This window comes from Salmo trutta, chromosome 37, assembly GCF_901001165.1.
Source record: "Salmo trutta chromosome 37, fSalTru1.1, whole genome shotgun sequence".
Taxonomy (NCBI): domain Eukaryota; kingdom Metazoa; phylum Chordata; class Actinopteri; order Salmoniformes; family Salmonidae; genus Salmo; species Salmo trutta.
The window spans coordinates 1351267-1373766 of record NC_042993.1 but is presented as its reverse complement, the minus strand read 5'-3'; the positions used below and the strand labels follow the sequence as shown (position 1 = coordinate 1373766).

The following is a 22500-nucleotide window of genomic DNA, read 5'->3' as shown; positions in this document are numbered from 1 at the left end:
GTCACATCCTGGGCATCATGATACCTGGGGAGAGAGAGATAGGAAGTTACTGGTCATATCCTGGGTATCATGATACCTGGAGAGAGAGATAGGAAGTTACTGGTCATATCCTGGGTATCATGATACCTGGAGAGAGAGATAGGAAGTTACTGGTCATATCCTGGGTATCATGATACCTGGAGAGAGAGATAGGAAGTTACTGGTCATATCCTGGGTATCATGATACCTGGAGAGAGAGATAGGAAGTTACTGGTCATATCCTGGGTATCATGATACCTGGAGAGAGAGATAGGAAGTTACTGGTCATATCCTGGGTATCATGATACCTGGAGAGAGAGATAGGAAGTTACTGGTCATATCCTGGGTATCATGATACCTGGGGAGAGAGAGACAGGAAGTTACTGGTCATATCCTGGGTATCATGATACCTGGGGAGAGAGAGACAGGAAGTTACTGGTCACATCCTGGGCATCATGATACCTGGGGAGAGAGAGCCAGGAAGTTACTGGTCATATCCTGGGCATCATGATACCTGGGGAGAGAGAGACAGGAAGTTACTGGTCATATCCTGGGCATCATGATACCTGGAGAGAGAGATAGGAAGTTACTGGTCACATCCTGGGTATTATGATACCTGGGGGGAGAGAGAGAGAGAGAGAGAGAGAGAGAGAGAAGAGAAAGAAAGAGAGAGAGAGAGAGAAAGAGAAAGGGAAAGAGAGAGAGACAGAGAAGGAGAGAGAGAGAGAGAAAGGGACGTACCTCTCACACACTCGTACGGTCCAGGCAGCGATGATCCACAGTGAGATGCTGAAGACCAGGAGAACAGTGCCTGGACAGATGGTCATCAGAGTCTTCATCACAAACCTTGTGTTAAAGTGCACCTGCAAAGCACACACACATGCACGCAAGCACACATGTATTTGTAACGCACACACGCACATAACACACGCACACATACACAGCGTTAGATGTCATCGATAACATATATAACGTACAGTTGAAGTCAGAAGTTTACATACACCTTAGCCAAATACTTTTCAACTCAGTTTTTCACAATTCCTGACATTTAATCCTCAGTTAGGATCACCACTTTATTTAAGAATGTGAAATGTCAGAATAATAGCAGAGAGAATGATTTAGTTCAGCTTTTATTTCTTTCATCACATTCCCAGTGGGTCAGAAGTTTACATGCACTCAATTAGTATTTGGTAGCATTGCCTTTAAATTGTTTAACTTGGGTCAAACGTTTCAGGTAGCCTTCTACAAGCTTCCCACAATAAGTTAGCTGAATTTTGGCCCATTCCTCCTGACAGAGCTGGTGTAACTGAGTCAGGTTTGTAGGCCTCCTTGCTCGCACACGCTTTTTCAGTTCTGCCAACAAATTTTCTATAGGATTGAGGCTTTGTGATGGCCACTCCAATACCTTGACTTTGTTGTCCTTAAGCCATTTTGCCACAGCTTTGGAAGTATGCTTGGGGTCATTGTCCATTTGGAAAACCCATTTGCGACCAAGCTTTAACTTCCTGACTGATGTCTTGAGATGTTGCTCTCTCTATGCTCTCTCTAATTCTCTCTTTCTTTCTCTCTTTCTTTCTTTCTCTCGGAGGACCTGAGCCCTAGGACCATGCCTCAGGACTACCTGGCATGATGACTCCTTGCTGTCCCCAGTCCACCTGGCCATGCTGCTGCTCCAGTTTTAACTGTTCTGCCTGCGGCTATGGAACCCTGACCTGTTCACCGGACGTGCTTGTTGCACCCTCGACAACTACTATGATTATTATTATTTGACCATGCTGGTCATTTATGAACATTTTAACATCTTGACCATGTTCTGTTATAATATCCACCCGGCACAGCCAGAAGAGGACTGGCCACCCCTCATAGCCTGATTCCTCTCTAGGTTTCTTCCTAGGTTTTTGGCCTTTCTAGGGAGTTTTTCCTAGGGAGTTTTTCCTAGCCACCGTGCTTCTTTCACATGCATTGCTTGCTGTTTGGGGTTTTAGGCTGGGTTTCTGTACAGCACTTTGAGATTTCAGCTGATGTACGAAGGGCTATATAAATACATTTGATTTGATATATCCACATAATTCTCCATCCTCATGATGCCATCTATTTTGTGAAGTGCACCAGTCCCTCCTGCAGCAAAGCACACCCACAACATGATTGTCACGATATCCAAGAAAGCAGGAAAGGGGTAAGTCAGGCGCAGGAGACTGAGGTCCGTTGAACAGCCGTTTTTAATACAGCCAATAGTAAACACAGCAACAAGGCAGGGTGCACAGTCACAAAAAGGAAGGAAAACATCTCCACAATCCAATTAGATGGGGCGCAGCCCGGCAACCCTAATGCCTAACAAAAATACGTAGCGCACTCCAAACATACAATAAACCTGCCCACTACAAAGCGTAACAAGCAACAATCCCGCACGAATCCCAAACAAAAACAGACAAACGAAATACCCCCTCACTAATGACAAACAAGGACCAGGTGCAGACTAAAACAGACATAACCAACAGACACTGAAACATGGATCGGTGGCAGCTAGTAGGCCGACGACGACGACCGCCGAGCGCCGCTCGACCGGGGAGAGGCGCCACCTTCTGTGGATGTTGTGACAATGATGCTGCCACCCCCGTGCTTCACGGTTGGGATGGTGTTCTTCAGCTTGCAAGCCTCCCCCTTTTTCTCCAAACATAACGATGGTCATTATGGCCAAACAGTTGTATTTTTGTTTCATCAGACCAGAGGACATTTCTCCAAAAGGTACAATCTTTGTCCCCATGTGCAGTTGCAAACCATAGTCTGGCTTTTATATGGCGGGTTTGTAGCAGTGGCTTCTTCCTTGCTGAGCAGCTTTTCAGGTTATGTCAACATAGGACTCGTTTTACTGTGGTTATAGATACTTTGGTACCTGTTTCCTCCAGCATCAAGGTCCTTTGCTGATTCTGGGATTGATTTGCACTTTTCACACCAAAGTACGTTCATCTCTAGGAGACAGAACGCGTCTCCTTCCTGAGCGGTATGACGGCTGCGTGGTCCCATGATGTTTATACTTGCGTACCATTGTTCGTACAGATGAACGTGGTACCTTCAGGCGTTTGGAAATTGTTCCCAAGGATGAACCAGACTTGTGGAGGTCTAAAATTTATTTTTTGAGGTCTTGGCTGAATTCTTTTGATTTTCCCATGATGTCAACCAAAGAGACACTGAGTTTGAAGGTAGGCCTTGAAATACATCCACAGGTACACCTCCAATTGACTCAAATGATGTCAATTAGCCAATCAGAAGCTTCTAAAGCCATGATGACATTTTCTGGAATTTTCCAAGCTGTTTAAAGGCACAGTCAACTTAATGTATGTAAACTTCTGACCCACTGGAATTGTGATACAGTGAATTATAAGTGAAATAATCTTTCTGTAAACATTTGTTGGAAAAATTAATTGTGTCATGCACAAGGTAGATGCCACAACCGACTTGCCAAAACTATAGTTTGTTAACAAGAAATTTGTGGAGTGGTTGAAAAACGAGTTTTAATGACTCCAACCTAAGTGTATGTAAACTTCCGACTTCAACTGTATATAATCTGTACACACAAACATACATAAACTGTGTTAAAGTGCACCTTCAAACACCAACTGAATGGGACGGCCTTCCTGGAATGGAGCCTGTGGCCTTTTGAACCTGTATTACTACATATAATATTATCTCAAAGCCCTTGTTGACAACACATGATTTATGTGAAAACTCTCACGTTGGGATTCCATCCTCCATGGTCCTGATTAATCATGTTTTAATCATGTCAGGTCATATTGATAGTAATAAATGGAACAGGTCATATTAACTGTCCATTCAGCAGTAGTTAGTTCAACCTTTGAAGTGTTAAGAGCTGATAAACGAGGGTTAATCAAGTAGAACACCAGGAGCTCCACATACAGCAGCTCCCCTCATTACATCTCATTCAGCCATATCCTGAAGGACATATTACAACCCAATTCACTATCTAACACATTACTCATCTAATACACTGTCACACACTCACTCACTCACTCACTCACTCACTCACTCACTCACTCACTCACTCACTCACTCACTCACTCCCTCTGTCTACGTCTCTTTCTATTAGTTCTACATCTCCTTTTCTCAGTCTCATTGTACTATTCTCTCTATCATATCTCCCTCTTTCTTTTATCGCTTTACTATTGACCTCACTCATGTAATACCCACTACTCACTCTCTCACTCTCATTCGCCAATTCTCTCAATAATTTCCCTGCATCTCATTCCCATAGGTTGCGTCCCAAATGGCACCCTATTCCCTATGGGCATTGGATACAAGTAGTGCACTACGTATGGGATAAGGAAGCACCCTTCTGCCTTATTATTCCTGCTGCATATCTGTCATTACTGTCCTCAGTTACCTGACAGAGAAGGATTTAGTCTCTGTCTTTACTGTCCTCAGTTACCTGAAAGAGGAGGATTTATTCTCTGTCATTACTGTCCTCGGTTACCTGACAGATAAGGATTTAGTCTCCGTCATTACTGTCCTCAGTTACCTGAAAGAGGAGGATTTAGTCTCTGTCTTTACTGTCCTCAGTTACCTGAAAGAGGAGGATTTAGTCTCTGTCATTACTGTCCTCAGTTACCTGACAGAGGAGGATTTAGTCTCCGTCATTACTGTCCTCAGTTACCTGACAGAGGAGGATTTAGTCTCCGTCATTACTGTCCTCAGTTACCTGACTGTCACGACTTCCGCCGAAGTCGGTCCCTCTCCTTGTTCGAGTGGCGTTCGGCGGTCGACGTCACCGCCCTTCTAGCCATCGCCGATCCACTTATCATTTTCCATTTGTTTTGTCTTTGTCTTACACACCTGGTTTCAATTCCCCAATTACTTGTTCATTATTTAAACCTCTGTTCCCCCATGTTTGTTTGTGAGTAATTGTTTGTATGAATACAGTCCGTTATTGTGGGCTCGCATTATTGCGTTGTATTTGTTTGTATTTTGAGTAAATACGTTTTTTACTCATATCTGCTGTCCTGTGCCTGACTCCTCCACACCAGCTCACACAGACTTTATTACACTGACAGAGGAGAATTTAGTCTCTGTCTTTACTGTCCTCAGTTACCTGTCAGAGAAGGATTTAGTCTCTGTCTTTACTGTCCTCAGTTACCTGACAGAGGAGGATTTAGTCTCTGTCTTTACTGTCCTCAGTTACCTGACAGAGGAGGATTTATCCTCTGTCATTATTGTCCTCAGTTACCTGACAGAGGAGGATTTAGTCGCCGTCATTACTGTCCTCAGTTACCTGACAGAGGAGGATTTAGTCTCCGTCATTACTGTCCTCAGTTACCTGACAGAGGAGGATTTAGTCTCTATCTTTACTGTTTTCACTTACCTGACAGAGGAGGATTCAGTCTGAATTACTGGGAAGGTGAGAAGCTGAGACAGCAAGGTAGACATCAATCAATCATTCATACTTCATTGGACAGACACAGAAGGAGAGAAAGAAATGGAGAGAGACACAGGAGGAGAGAAAGAGATGGAGGGAGACACAGGAGGAGAGAAAGAGATGGAGGGAGACACAGGAGGAGAGAAATAGATTGAGTGAGACACAGGATGAGAGAAAGGCAAGATGGGAGGAGTGAGAGAGAATGAGTGAAGAGAAAGAATGAACACACACACACACCTTATTGAGGGCCCGTATGCTCCGTGAGGAGGTATCAGTGAACACACACACCTTATTGAGGGCCCCTATGCTCCGTGAGGAGGCATCAGTGAACACACACACCTTATTGAAGGCCCCTATGCTCCGTGAGGAGGTATCAGTGAACACACACACCTTATTGAGGGCCCCTATGCTCCGTGAGGAGGCATCAGTGAACACACACATCTTATTGAAGGCCCCTATGCTCCGTGAGGAGGCTTCAGTGAACACACACCTTATTGAGGGCCCCTATGCTCCGTGAGGAGGCATCAGTGAACACACACACCTTATTGAGGGCCCCTATGCTCCGCGAGGAGGCATCAGTGAACAGTTTGCTGTGCAGCAGCATGACTCGGGCGATGAGGTAGAGGCGGAGGAACATGGGAACACTCAGCACCATGTCCAGGTCAGCCTCAGCCTGGGACGGGGCGTAAGAGAACGCCAGACGTGCCCGCCACTGGAACTTAAAGTCCCCGGGCACCGGATGCACCGCCGACACCAGTAGCTCCAACGATATCAGCAACACCCGATTCAACGTCATGGCGATGCGCCAGTCGTCCGCTCCGTTGTCGATGACGAAGAGCTGTGGTAGGGAAAGGAGGAACAAGGGACAGGAAGATAGAACGAGGGCTGGTTAGAGCGGAGGTAGCATTTTAACGACTTTTTAATTACTTAGCAATGAGCGTCGACATCATCATCATGGTCACCATCATCATCATCATCATTATCAGTAGTTTGGTACATGATTACAGTGTTAGTGCCTGTAGTAGTCAATATAATGGCTTTGCATATCACAGTGGATAATCATTGATTTGATGAGAGGAAGCTGTTAGAATGTAGTGACACTGTTGATGTTTAGACTGCTTTGTTCCCCTTTCCCTCATATAAAACGAACTCTGCTAACTGTCTACTAACTGTCTGCTAACTGTAGGCTAACTGTCTGCTAACTGTCTGCTAACTGTCTGCTAACTGTCTACTAACTGTCTGCTAACTGTCTGCTAACTGTAGGATAACTGTCAGCTAACTGTCTGCTAACTGTCTGCTAACTGTCTACTAACTGTCTGCTAACTGTCTGCTAACTGTCTGCTAACTGTCTGCTAACTGTCAGCTAACTGTCTGCTAACTGTCTACTAACTGTCTGCTAACTGTAGGATAACTGTCTGCTAACTGTAGGATAACTGTCAGCTAACTGTCTGCTAACTGTCTGCTAACTGTCTACTAACTGTCTGCTAACTGTCTGCTAACTGTCAGCTAACTGTCTGCTAACTGTCTACTAACTGTCTGCTAGGATAACTGTCAGCTAACTGTCTGCTAACTGTCTACTAACTGTCTACTAACTGTCTGCTAACTGTAGGCTAACTGTCTGCTAACTGTAGGATAACTGTCAGCTAACTGTCTGCTAACTGTCTACTAACTGTCTGCTAACTGTCTACTAACTGTCTGCTAACTGTAGGCTAACCGTCTGCTAATTGTCAGCTAACTCTCAGCTAACTGTCTGCTAACTGTCTGCTAACTCTCAGCTTATGGTCAGCTAACTGTCTGCTAACTGTCTGCTAACTGTAGGCTAACTGTCAGCTAACTGTCTGCTAACTGTCTGCCAACTGTCAACTAACTGTAGGATAACTGTCTGCTAACTCTCAGCTAACTGTCTGCTAACTGTAGGCTAACCGTCTGCTAATTGTCAGCTAACTCTCAGCTAACTGTCTGCTAACTGTCTGCTAACTCTCAGCTTATGGTCAGTTAACTGTCAGCTAACTGTCTGCTAACTGTAGGCTAACTGTCTGCTAACTGTCAGCTAACTGTCTGCTAACTGTCTGCCAACTGTCAGCTAACTGTAGGATAACTGTCTGCTAACTGTCAGCTAACTGTCTGCTTACTGTCTGCCAACTGTCAGCTAACTGTAGGATAACTGTCTGCTAACTGTCTGCTAACTGCCTGCTAACTGTCTGCTAACTGTCAGCTAACTGTAGGATAACTGTCTGCTAACTGTCTGCTAACTGTCTGCTAACTGTCTGCCAACTGTCAGCTAACTGTCTGCTAACTGTAGGATAACTGTCTGCTAACTGTCTGCTAACTGTCTGCTAACTGCCTGCTAACTGTCTGCTAACTGTCTGCTAACTGCCTGCTAACTGTCTGCTAACTGTCTGCTAACACCCCAGGAACCTAAGTGATCCCATTATCCCAGTCACAACATTACTTTGAGACATCATTATGGATGTATTTCTGGCATCATTATGAACACACTCTAGCCATAATGCTTTAATTGCTGTTTTTTTCCTGCTCAGTTGATATTGTTTGCTTTCTTAATTGCTGTGGTTACTGTTGATACTGTCGCCGGGGCGGTTGTTATGAGGAAGAGCTAAGAACAGGGTTTTAGTAGAGACCATCCCCTTCAGGAAGAGACGGATGGGGGGAGATGAGAGAGAGAGAATACGAGAGAGGGGGGAGATATGGAGGAGAGAGAGGGAGGAGCTAGAGATAGGGAAAAAGAGAAGGCAGGGGAATGAGAAAGAGAGAAAAAGAAGGGAGACAGAGAAGAGGAGAGACAGACAGGTGGAGAGCGAGTGATGGAGCGAGGTAGGGAAGTCCCTGTTTTAAATGAAAGGTTGAACAGATGCTGGTGGGCAGAGAGGAACAGTCAGAGTTGAGCAGAGAGAGAGAGAGAGCAGCTCTTACTGTATCCACATGATTCATCTGGAGAGGTTTTTATCCCACACACTTTGTCTCATCATACACAACAAACACTATGAGAGGGTCAAACAACAGAACTAACACAGTACAGAACCAACCAGAAGTCACAACTCATCTGCAGGGGCCTCAACTGGCCTGCATTGTAGCAGGATTTAATGTACAACCACTACCAGACTGAAGAACAAGGGATAGGGAGAGAGAGATTGAAAGACAGATAGCGAGAGAAAGAGAGAGAGAGAGAGCAAGAGAGAGTGGGGGGGGGGGTAAAGAGAGAGAGGAGAGAGAGAGAAAGAGAGAGGGGGATGTGGTGTAAAGAGAGAGAGAGTGAGAGAGAGAGAGAGAGAGCGAGAGAGAGAGAGAGAGAGAGAGAGAAGGAATGATACAGATAGTTAAACTGAAATGTGACACTAAAAGAGAGTTCAGTAGTAGTAACATTCTATCCCAGGTGTCTGTGTCTGCTCCAGCCAACTTACCTTGGTGAGACAGCTAAAGCCTGTGGCCTGGTTGAAAGCAGACACAGTCACCCAGGCACCCAGGCTAGTGACACTCCCTGTGCTCTAGTAACAGAATGACATTCAGTGCATTTACAGACACAACCAGCTGTGGATCACTGCTGGATAGAAAGCACAAATACACTTTCAGCTTTCAGACTAGATGTCCCTGTTTGCGTGACAGTGTAGCATGCAACTGGTGCCACTGGTGAAAAGACAAAAGGAGCATTCATCATGTTGTTGGTGTGTGTCGCAAGGAGTCATTGTGTTCTGCACACTCGTGTATTGTAGGTAAAATGATTTGTGAATGCTGCATGTCAGTCAGTGTGTGTGTATGTGTGCATGAAAGAGAGAGAGAGAGAGAGAACGAGAGTGAGAGCGGGTGTTTTGCAGACCCAGCTTCGTCATGGTGACTGTTGCCAAGGCGACAACATCAAAGACCAGCAAAGCTTAATTAGAATCACCAGCAAGAGAGAAAGAGATAAATAGAGAGAGAGAGAGAGAGAGAGACAGGGAGGGAGGGAGGGAGGGAGGGAGGGAGGGAGGGAGGGAGGGAGGGAGGAAGAGGGAGGGAGGAAAAGAGAGGTAGGGACACAGGGGAAGAGATAGAGAGAAAATCCTGTGTGTGAGAGTCAAAGAGAGTGAGAGAGAGTACAGTACAGAAGTTTGTGTGTGTGTGTGTGTGTGTGTGTGTGTGCGTGCGTGCGTGCGTGCGTGCCAGCGTGCGTGCATGTGTGTGCTTGCCTGCCTGCGTGTGTGTGTCTGTGCACACTAATGGCACTGTGCTTTTCCATTGAGTCAGAGGGAAGCCCATCACAGCCCCAACACACACACAACTCATTCACACTTACAGAACATCTCTTTTGTCTGCAAACTGATCGTCATTCACTCTGCTGTCCCTTCAGTGTGTTTGTGTGTGTGTGTGTGTGTGTGTGTGTGTGTGTGTGTGTGTGTGTGTGTGTGTGTGTGTGTGTGTGTGTGTGTGTGTGTGCGTGTGACACTGCCGCTCTTCTATCCCTCACTCCCTCTTTCTCTCTCTTCCCCAGATCCTCCCTCCCTCTTTCTGAATGACATCCAAACAAATCCAAACAGAAGTGATTCAGACTCGCACCATCAGAGGAAATGACCATCCCTCCTTTTCTCCCTCCCCCCTTCCTCTTCATTCCACACACCTCTACACAGTCCTCCCTCCTCTTCCTCCTCTCTTCCCCCCCCCCTGCTGCTGTCACTCTTTTCCTGGATGAATGGCCACAAGGAAAAACTAAATAATTAAATTCCATTAAGAAGGTAATCTGTCAATGGAATGACTGAGCACCACCGGGCTAACACCACAGAACAGTAGGAGAGGGGGAGGAGGGAGAGAGGGAGGGAAGTGGGAGAAGAAGGGAGGGAGGAGAGGAGAGCGGGGAGTGTCGTCACTAGTTAACACATCCACAAAGTCATAATTATGGCATAACCCCACCTATTTGTACTTTTTATCTTCTTAAAATGTAATTTGAAACCTTACCCTAACCTTAACCCTAACATTAACCACCTGCTAACCTTAAATTAAGACCAAAAAGCACATTTGTGTAACCAATTTTGACTTTGTGGCTGAGGAATCTGACTTTGTGGCTGTGTTAACTAGTGGGGTACAGTACCAGTGGTCAAAACCCACAGAGGGAAAAGGGACTAGGCAGGAGGGAGGGATGAGATAGAAGGCGTGTGGAAATAAAGGACAGGCAAAGAGAGAGAGAGCGAGGGATAGATGGCGGAAAGTGAGCAGAGGAAATTATGAAGGCCAAAGATAGGTGAGGCCTTTTCACAGGTGAAGGTGTAAACTGGCAGGGGATTAGCTAGCGGATGTCTCCTGGTGCGCTATAATAGGACACCTCTAAACCCTCTTTGGCTCCCGGCCTGACAACCCCATCTAACCCCTCCCTCACCCTGCCTCCCCCTCTCACCCACTCCTGTCCACAGCCACTGACTGTATGTGCTTTGGGAGTGTGTGTGTGCTCTAGGTGTGTGTGTGTGTCTGTAAAACTTCTCCTTCCATCATCCAAACGTCCTACCCCCCAAATCCCGTCTCCAGCCCTGCTCTGCTAGGGACTCTGCTGTAACAACAGACCAGAGCGAGAGACGGAAGGAGTTCCACGTATCAAACACTTATTTCATTTATATTAAAACCAGCTAAATCTGGGTGCTCTGCTGATTATAGACCCATAAGTTTAATAAATTGTGACAATAAAATAATAACAAAGCTAATAAGCAATAAAATGTCAAAAGTCTTACCGGACTTCATACATATCAATCAAACAGGGTTTATTAAAAATAGACACTTACAAACAAATAGAAGAACATGTTTCAGTTGAATACTAAATGCTAAAAAACAAGATATAGATGTATCAATAATGGCTGTTGATGCTGAAATGGCTTTGGACCGTCTTGAATGGGCTTTTCTTTCATTTTCTTTTATTTTACCCCCTTTTTCGATCTTGTCTCATCGCTACAACTTCCCAACGAGCTCGGGAGAGGTGAAGGTCGAGAACCATGCGTCCCCCGAAACATGACCCACCAAACCGCGCTTCTTAACATCCGCCCGCTTAACCTGGAAGCTAGCTGCACCAATGTGTCAGAGGAAACACCATCCAACTGATGACCGAGGTCAGCCTGCAGGCGCCTGGCCCACCACAAGGAGTCGCTAGAGCATGATGAGCCAAGTAAAGCCCCCCCAGCCAAATCCTTCCCTAACCCAGGTTCGATCCTGGTCCAATTGCGTATCGCCCTATGGGACTCTGGGTTATGGCCGGTTGTGATACAGCCTGGGATAGAACCCGGGTCTGTAGTCATGCCTCAAGCCCTGCGATGCAGTGCCTTCGACAGCTGCCCCACTTGGGAGGCCTTGAATAGCCTTTTCTATTCAAACCTTTGGAAGCTTTCAACTTTCCAGCTAAAATAATACATGTAATAAAAATATTATATAAATATCCTAAAGCAAAAATATACACAAATAATACATTATCTGACAAAATTGCTTCAGAAAGGGGCACAAGACAGGGATATTCTATCTTCTCCTGTTTGCACTGGCAATTGAACCGCATATAAAAAGAATTAGACAGGACCCAAAGTAACAGGCATCAGTATTGGCAAACATGAATATAAACTAAACTTATTTACAGATGATCTCCTGGTATATCTGACCAATGTTGAAAATGTAAATGACCCCCTTGCAAAATAATATTTCAAGAATACTCTAAAATCTCAGTATTGAAATGTATGTGGAAAAAAACGAACTAATGGCAATAGGAAAAATAATAACTCATGATCTCCTGCAATCCTTTAAGTGGACCACAAAACATATCAAATACTTAGGATGCTTAATAAGTAACAATAAACAACAAATACAGTGCATTCGGAAAGTACTCAGACCCCTTGACTTTTTACACATTTTGTTACGTAAAGATAAATTTATCCCATTACTCAACAATATGAAAGCAGATCTAATTAAATTGAATAATCTTCCCATAAATCTTACAGGAAGAATAAACCTCTTTAGAATGGCATGGCTCCCAAAGTTTAGATATTTATTGTCTGTAATACCAATTACCCCACCAAAAAGTATATTCGCGGGCCTCCCGGGTGGTGCAGTGGTCTAAGGCACTGCATCGCAGTGGTAGAGGCATCACTACAGACCCAGGTTCGATCCTGGGTTGTATCACAACCGGTCGTGATCGGGAGTCCCATAGGGCAGTGCACAATTGGCCCAGCATTGTCCGGGTTAGGGGAGGGTTTGTCCGGAGGGGCTTTACTTGGCTCATCGGGCTCTAGTGGCTTCTTGTGGCGGGCCGGGCGCCTGCAGACTGACCTCAGTCGTAAGCTGAACAGTGTTTCCTCCGACACATTGGTGCGGCTGGCTTCCGGGTTAAGCAGGTCATGTTTCGGAGGATGAGACAAGATTGAAATTGGGGAGAAAAGGGGGGTAACAAAATATAGATATACACTACCGGTCAACAGTTACACCTACTCATTCAAGGGTTTTTCTTTATTTTTACTATTTTCTACAAGACATCAAAACTATGAAATAACACTTATGGAATCATGTAGTAACCAAAAAACTGTTAAACAAATCTAAATATATTTTATATTTGAGATTCTTCAAATAGCCACCCTTTTCTTTAATGAGAGCATTGCACACTCTTGGCATTCTCTCAACCAGCTTCATGAGGTAGTCACCTGGAATGCATTTCTATTAAAAGTTGTGCCTTCTTAAAAGTTTGAGCCAGTCAGTTGTGTTGTGACAAGGTGGGGGGTATACAGAAGATAGCCCTATTTGGTAAAAGACCAAGTCCATTTTATGGCAAGAACAGCTCAAATAAGCAAACAGAAATGACATCATTACTTTAAGACATGAAGGTCACGCAATACAGAAAATGTCAAGAACATTGAAAGTTTCTTCAAGTGCAGTCGCAAAAACCATCAAGCGCTATGATGAAACTGGCTCTCATGAGGACCGCCACAGGAATGAAAGACCCAGAGTTACCTCTGCTGCAGAGGATAAGTTCATTAGAGTTACCAGCCTCAGATTGCTGCTCAAATAAATGCTTCACAGAGTTCAAGTAACAGACACATCTCAACATCAACTGTTCAGAGGAGACTGCGTGAATCAGGCCTTCATGGTCGAATTTCTGCAAAGAAACTACTACTAAAGGACACCAATAAGAAGAAGAGACTTGCTTGGGCCAAGAAACATGAGCAATGGTCTGGAGTCCAAATGTGACATTTTTGGTTCCAACCACTGTGTCTTTGTGAGGTGTGATTTGCTGGTGAAACTGTCAGTGATTTATTTAGAATTCAAGGCACACTTAACCAGCATGGCTACCACAGCATTCTGCAGCGATACACCATCCCATCTGGTTTGGGCTTAGTGGGACTATCATTTGTTTTTCAACAGGACAATGACCCAACACATCTCCAGGCTGTGTAAGGGCTATTTTACCAACAAGGGGAGTGATGGAGTGCTGCATTAGATGACCTGGCCTCCACAATCCCCCGACCTCAACCAAATTGAGATGGTTTGGGATGAGTCGAACCGCAGAGTGAGGGAAAAGCAGCCAACAAGTGCTCAGCATACAGTTGAAGTCGGAAGTTTACATACACTTAGGTTGGAGTCATTAAAACTCGTTTTTTAACCACTCCACAAATTTCTTGTTAACAAACTATAGTTTTGGCAAGTCGGTTAGGACATCTACTTTGTGCATGACACAAGTAATTTTTCCAACAGTTGTTTACAGACAGATTATTTCACTTATAATTCACTGTATCACAATTCCAGTGGGTCAGAAGATTACATCACTAAGTTGACTGTGCCTTTAAACAGCGTGGAAAATTCCAGAAAATGATGTCATGGCTTATAGTTAAATTCACTAAAGAGGAACAATGAGTACATATTGAAGATGAGCATGCTCATCCCCAGAATTTTTTACGTGTCTATTTTCAAAGGATAAAGCTAAGAACATGAACAACTTCATAGTTTAGAACACTAGAACAATATGGAAGAAAATGAAACATACAAGAACCAATATCACTCCCAAAAAACTATATTTGATATATTTTCAGAATGTACAGATAAATTGGTCCACATGGAAAACTAAAGGAATAGAAACCGTAAATGACTTGGTAATACAGAATTAAAAAGCAATTTTGGACTGACCAATGTAGATATTTTCAAATGCAAGTTAAAAGTTTAATATCAAGAAATGTATATTTAAACATTTTTGGACATCAGCGCAATCTTGAGGGATTCCTATTTGAGTCAGAAAAGGATATTCATATGATAGGTTAGATATGCAAAACCTTGCAGAGAGCCTATCCAACTGACAATCTCTTGGAAACAAATATAAAAATTGGAACCAAAACATAAAAATAACTGATATTGGCACAAGATGGAGGTAATGTTGGAACATAACTAACGAGATTACAGTTAACAAAAATGTATGCTTAATCCAGTATAAACTAATGTATAGAATCTGTTACACAAGAGACAAAATTAACAAATTCTACAACACAACGGCAAAGTCATGTCTTAAGTGTAAAACTAACAATAACTCAATAATCCATGCCTTCTGGTAACGCTATAAAGTCCAAAAGTGATGGGCGGAGTTAGAAAGTTGCACCTGTACAGTAGATGTTTTCCCTAAGCACTGATACAGGGTCAGATATTTTTTATCCCCCTAATGGATAAGGTTGGTATTAGCAGTAGGGTAATCTTATCCTAGATCTGTGGTTAGGGGTGAGTTCTACCTGAGGGGAAAGCCCACCTCAGGGAGGAGAGAGACAGGCTAGACTACACACCACAGGACACAGTGATGGAGAGGACACACGCATACGTGCACACACACTCACACACACAAATAGGGTGGGAAACGCCTTGCAAGGCCTGCAGCATGGAAATCCCTTGAAGAGAGAGATAAAAACTAGGACAAGGATCTCACATCTCTCTATCTCTCTTTCTCTCTCAATCACACACACACACACACACACACACACACACACACACACACACACACACACACACACACACACACACACACACACACACACACACACACACACACACACGCACACACACACACACACACACACACGAACACACACACACACACACACACACATATAGGAAAACAGATGACACACTTTCCTAGACTGTGCTCTCAACTCTGAGGGAACACCTCTCTGGCTTTCTCTACACAGCTGAGAGAGATAGAGAGAGAGAGAGAGAGAGAGAGAGAGAGAGAGAGAGAGAGAGAGAGAGAGAGAGAGAAAGAGAGAGAACATACAATTTGACATCCCAATTAGAATCTGGCAAAAAAATACTTGAATCAGTTATAGAACACGCTATGGTTGTGAAGTCTGGGGTCCACAAAATAGGACAAACACCAAATTGAGACACTGCAGAAAACCTGACCATTGTGACTGACCCAAAATTAAGAAAAGCTTTGACTATGTACAGACTCAGTGAGCATAGTCTTGCTATTGAGAGAGGCCACCGTAGGCAGACATGGCTCTCAAGAGAAGACAGTCTACGTGCCCACAAAACGAAGTGGAAATGTATGACCATATTAGAGACACATATTTCCCTCAGATTACACAGACCCACAAATAATTTGAAAGTAAATCCAATTCTGATTAACTCCCATATCTATTAGGTGAAATAGCACACTGTGCAATCACAGCAGCAAGATTTGTGACCAGCAAGAAGGGCAAACAGTGAAGAACAAACAATATTGTTGATTTATTTTCCCTTTTTCCCTAACAACGTCTGATATTAACATACTGTTAGAATGTACCCAGTGTTTCCCTAACAAGGTCTGATATTAACGTACTGTTAGAATGTACCCAGTGTTTCCCTAACAAGGTCTGATATTAACATACTGTTAGAATGTACCCAGTGTTTCTCTAACAAGGTCTGATATTAACATACTGCTAGAATGTACCCAGTGTTTCCCTAACAAGGTCTGATATTAACATACTGCTAGAATGTACCCAGTGTTTCCCTAACAAGGTCTGATATTAACATACTGCTAGAATGTACCCAGTGTTTCCCTAACAAGGTCTGATATTAACATACTGCTAGAATGTACCCAGTGTTTCCCTAACAAGGTCTGATATTAACATACTGCTAGAATGTACCCAGTGTTTCCCTAACAAGGTCTGATATTAACGTACTGTTAGAATGTACCCAGTGTTTCCCTAACAAGGTCTGATATTAACATACTGTTAGAATGTACCCAGTGTTTCCCTAACAAGGTCTGATATTAACATACTGTTAGAATGTACCCAGTGTTTCCCTAACAAGGTCTGATATTAACATACTGTTAGAATGTACCCAGTGTTTCCCTAACAAGGTCTGATATTAACATACTGTTAGAATGTACCCAGTGTTTCCCTAACAAGGTCTGATATTAACATACTGCTAGAATGTACCCAGTGTTTCCCTAACAAGGTCTGATATTAACATACTGTTAGAATGTACCCAGTGTTTCCCTAACAAGGTCTGATATTAACATACTGTTAGAATGTACCCAGTGTTTCCCTAACAAGGTCTGATATTAACATACTGTTAGAATGTACCCAGTGTTTCCCTAACAAGGTCTGATATTAACATACTGTTAGAATGTACCCAGTGTTTCCCTAACAAGGTCTGATATTAACGTACTGTTAGAATGTACCCAGTGTTTCCCTAACAAGGTCTGATATTAACATACTGTTAGAATGTACCCAGTGTTTCCCTAACAAGGTCTGATATTAACATACTGTTAGAATGTACCCAGTGTTTCCCTAACAAGGTCTGATATTAACATACTGTTAGAATGTACCCAGTGTTTCCCTAACAAGGTCTGATATTAACATACTGTTAGAATGTACCCAGTGTTTCCCTAACAAGGTCTGATATTAACATACTGTTAGAATGTACCCAGTGTTTCCCTAACAAGGTCTGATATTAACATACTGTTAGAATGTACCCAGTGTTTCCCTAACAAGGTCTGATATTAACATACTGTTAGAATGTACCCAGTGTTTCCCTAACAAGGTCTGATATTAACATACTGTTAGAATGTACCCAGTGTTTCCCTAACAAGGTCTGATATTAACATACTGTTAGAATGTACCCAGTGTTTCCCTAACAAGGTCTGATATTAACATACTGTTAGAATGTACCCAGTGTTTCCCTAACAAGGTCTGATATTAACATACTGTTAGAATGTACCCAGTGTTTCCCTAACAAGGTCTGATATTAACATACTGTTAGAATGTACCCAGTGTTTCCCTAACAAGGTCTGATATTAACATACTGTTAGAATGTACCCAGTGTTTCCCTAACAAGGTCTGATATTAACATACTGTTAGAATGTACCCAGTGTTTCTCTAACAAGGTCTGATATTAACATACTGTTAGAATGTACCCAGTGTTTCCCTAACAAGGTCTGATATTAACATACTGTTAGAATGTACCCAGTGTTTCCCTAACAAGGTCTGATATTAACATACTGTTAGAATGTACCCAGTGTTTCCCTAACAAGGTCTGATATTAACATACTGTTAGAATGTACCCAGTGTTTCCCTAACAAGGTCTGATATTAACATACTGTTAGAATGTACCCAGTGTTTCCCTAACAAGGTCTGATATTAACATACTGTTAGAATGTACCCAGTGTTTCCCTAACAAGGTCTGATATTAACATACTGTTAGAATGTACCCAGTGTTTCTCTAACAAGGTCTGATATTAACATACTGTTAGAATGTACCCAGTGTTTCCCTAACAAGGTCTGATATTAACATACTGTTAGAATGTACCCAGTGTTTCCCTAACAAGATCTGATATTAACATACTGTTAGAATGTACCCAGTGTTTCCCTAACAAGGTCTGATATTAACATACTGTTAGAATGTACCCAGTGTTTCCCTAACAAGGTCTGATATTAACGTACTGTTAGAATGTACCCAGTGTTTCCCTAACAAGGTCTGACATTAACATACTGTTAGAATGTACCCAGTGTTTCCCTAACAAGGTCTGATATTAACATACTGTTAGAATGTACCCAGTGTTTCCCTAACAAGGTCTGATATTAACATACTGTTAGAATGTACCCAGTGTTTCCCTAACAAGGTCTGATATTAACATACTGTTAGAATGTACCCAGTGTTTCCCTAACAAGGTCTGATATTAACATACTGTTAGAATGTACCCAGTGTTTCCCTAACAAGGTCTGATATTAACATACTGTTAGAATGTACCCAGTGTTTCCCTAACAAGGTCTGATATTAACATACTGTTAGAATGTACCCAGTGTTTCCCTAACAAGGTCTGATATTAACATACTGTTAGAATGTACCCAGTGTTTCCCTAACAAGGTCTGATATTAACATACTGTTAGAATGTACCCAGTGTTTCCCTAACAAGGTCTGCATGCTGCTGATTTACTGTAGTGAACTTGGGGGCAGCATTCCCTGCCTGGGGGTGCTGAACCAACAACCTTCTGGTCCCAAGGTGTGGAAAGAGACTACAATCCCCCTGACCCCCCCATACCCAATCTATTCCACTCTCCCTCAGTAAGAGGCAACCTTGTGTTGAATAATGAGATCATCTGTATGTACATGAAATGTCTTCAGTCTATGTATATACATATTTCCTCATGTATTAACGGTCGTTCCACGGGTGGAGGGGGGGCTCCATCCACAGAGGAGTATGGTGTGGGGTTGAGGGGGGGCTCCATCCACAGAGGAGTATGGTGTGGGGTTGAGGGGGGGCTCCATCCACAGAGGAGTATGGTGTGGGGTTGAGGGGGGGCTCCATCCACAGAGGAGTATGGTGTGGGGTGGAGGGGGGCTCCATCCACAGAGGAGTATGGTGTGGGGTTGAGGGGGGGCTCCATCCACAGAGGAGTATGGTGTGGGGTGGAGGGGAGGGGGGCTCCATCCACAGAGGAGTATGGTGTAGTGTGGAGGGGGGGCTCCATACACAGAGGAGTATGGTGAGGGGTGGGGGGGGGCTCCATCCACAGAGGAGTATGGTGTGGGGTGGGGGGGGGCTCCATCCACAGAGAAGTATGGTGTGGGGTGGAGGGGGGGCTCCATCCACAGAGGAGTATGGTGTGGGGTGGAGGGAGGGCTCCATCCACAGAGGAGTATGGTGTGGGGTGGAGGGTGGAGGGGGGGCTCCATCCACAGAGGAGTATGGTGTGGGGTGGAGGGTGGAGGGGGGGCTCCATCCACAGAGGAGTGTGGTGTGGGGTGGGGGGGGGCTCCATCCACAGAGGAGTATGGTGTGGGGTGGAGGGGGGCTCCATCCACAGAGGAGTATGGTGTGGGGTGGAGGGTGGAGGGGGGGCTCCATCCACAGAGGAGTATGGTGGAGGGTGGAGGGGGGCTCCATCCACAGAGGAGTATGGTGGAGGGTGGAGGGGGGCTCCATCCACAGAGGAGTATGGTGGAGGGTGGAGGGGGGGCTCCATCCACAGAGGAGTATGGTGTGGGGTGGAGGGTGGAGGGGGGCTCCATCCACAGAGGAGTATGGTGGAGGGTGGAGGGGGGGCTCCATCCACAGAGGAGTTTGGTGGAGGGTGGAGGGGGGCTCCATCCACAGAGGAGTATGGTGGAGGGTGGAGGGGGGGCTCCATCCACAGAGGAGTATGGTGGAGGGTGGAGGGGGGCTCCATCCACAGAGGAGTATGGTGGAGGGTGGAGGGAGGGCTCCATCCACAGAGGAGTATGGTGGAGGGTGGAGGGGGGCTCCATCCACAGAGGAGTATGGTGGAGGGTGGAGGGGGGGCTCCATCCACAGAGGAGTATGGTGTGGGGTGGAGGGTGGAGGGGAGGCTCCATCCACAGAGGAGTATGGTGTGGGGTGGAGGGTGGAGGGGGGGCTCCATCCACAGAGGAGTATGGTGTGGGGTGGAGGGTGGAGGGGGGGCTCCATCCACAGAGGAGTATGGTGGAGGGTGGAGGGTGGAGGGTGGAGGGGGGGCTCCATCCACAGAGGAGTATGGTGTGGGGTGGAGGGTGGAGGGGGGGCTTCATCCACAGAGGAGTATGGTGTGGGGTGGAGGGTGGAGGGGGGGGGTCAGATCATATGTATCTGGATGTGGTGTCATTATTTCCTCTAGCATGCTGTGCTCCACTGGCTTCATCCTACATGGACAATACCTCTGACTGATAAGAACAGACACTGGATAGAAAGGGAAGGAGAGAGAAGATGGAAGTGAGGGAGAGAAACATACAGGAGGAGGTTAGGGACAGAGAGAAAATAAGGGTCAGGGAGAGGAGGTTAGGGACAGAGAGAAAATAAGGGTCAGGGAGAGGAGGTAAGGGAAACAGCGAGAGGGGGACAGACAGGAAGGGGACATAGAGAGAACAGGGAGAGGAGGTAAGGGAAACAGCGAGAGGGGGACAGACAGGAAGGGGACATAGAGAGAACAGGGAGAGGAGGTAAGGGAAACAGCAAGAGGGGGACAGACAGGAAGGGGGCATAGAGAGAACAGGGAGAGGAGGTAAGGGAAACAGCGAGAGGGGGACAGACAGGAAGGGGGCATAGAGAGAACAGGGAGAGGAGGTAAGGGAAACAGCAAGAGGGGGACAGACAGGAAGGGGACATAGAGAGAACAGGGAGAGGAGGTAAGGGAAACAGCGAGAGGGGGACAGACAGGAAGGGGACATAGAGAGAACAGGGAGAGGAGGTAAGGGAAACAGCAAGAGGGGGACAGACAGGAAGGGGACATAGAGAGAACAGGGAGAGGAGGTAAGGGAAACAGCGAGAGGGGGACAGACAGGAAGGGGACATAGAGAGAACATGGAAGGGTAGAACAATAAATAGAGGCTTGATAATTAAATAAAGGTCATGTTAACTGACTGCTATTATCTCATAGAACAAAATGTATGAAATCTCTTGAGCCTGTGTTAACCTCAGACCTTATTTTTTGTGTTTATTCCAAAACCCTGTTCTTTCCCCATTCATTTTCCCCATAGGGATTGCTGAACGAACCAGAGGTAAGTTATTTCCAGATTTTAGGACCACAAGCTGGCAAGCTCTATACAGAGAGTCTGAAATAGGTTGACACTTCAGAGACAAAGCAAGATGTGAAGAGAGTGAAAGAGGGAGAGAGGTACAGATGGAGAGAGGTAGAATGGGGTATATTTAGAGGGATGAGGGTAGAATGCAAGAGAGAAGGAGAAAGTCATAGAATTGAATTGAGCCCAGAGACAGAGGAACTGAGAGGGACATAATCTGATAAAGAGAGAGAGAGAGAGATAAAAGGTGGTAAACAGAGGTGAAAAGAGAAAGAGAGAATGTATGAATGCTAGTAACTTCAGATAGAATCCCTCTAATTTCCCCCTGCACTCACATCCCTACCAGCAACACTCCAAGATAGAATAGATGCCAATGTCATGACCGTCGTAATGAGCGGACCAAGGCGCAGCGTGATCTGGCTTCCACATATTTTATTTAAGTGAAACGCACAAAAACAATAAACGAAACGCTCAAGCAGTGCTCATAGGCAACTACACAGAAACAAGATTCCACAAACACAGGTGGGAAAAAGAACTACTTAAATATGATCCCCAATTAGAGACAACGATTACCAGCTGCCTCTAATTGGGAATTATACAAAACACCAACATAGAAAAAGAAACTAGAACACAACATAGACATAGATATACTAGATCACTCCCTAGTCACGCCCTGACCTAGTACACCATAGAGAAACAATGGCTCTCTATGGTCAGGGCGTGACAGCCCTGCACACACTAGTGTGAGTGTGCGCCTACGGTTATAGTATGTGTGTGCACCTACTGTAGTGTGTGTGTGTGTGTGTGTGTGTGTGTGTGTGTGTGTGTGTGTGTGTGTGTGTGTGTGTCTATATCCTGTTAGAAGCTGTACGTATTCTGGGAATCCAATCTCTATTGAACAACGTCTTCGATTTGGCTCAGCATCCATTACTGCTGATGTGGGTCTGAATACTGATGAACACACACACTCAGAGCAACTCCAAGAAGCATGCTGAGCATGCAACTGACAGAAAGGTAAACAGGCGTGTTGCTGATGGGCAGGTGAGTCATATGACTAATAGACTATTAAATAG

The 22500-nt window shown here is 44.8% G+C and overlaps 1 pseudogene; it reads right to left on the bottom strand.

Annotated features, from left to right (window-relative positions):
- The window catches only part of LOC115176699 (small conductance calcium-activated potassium channel protein 2-like), a 157627-nt pseudogene that overhangs the window by 55207 nt on the left and 79920 nt on the right, over positions 1-22500 (bottom strand).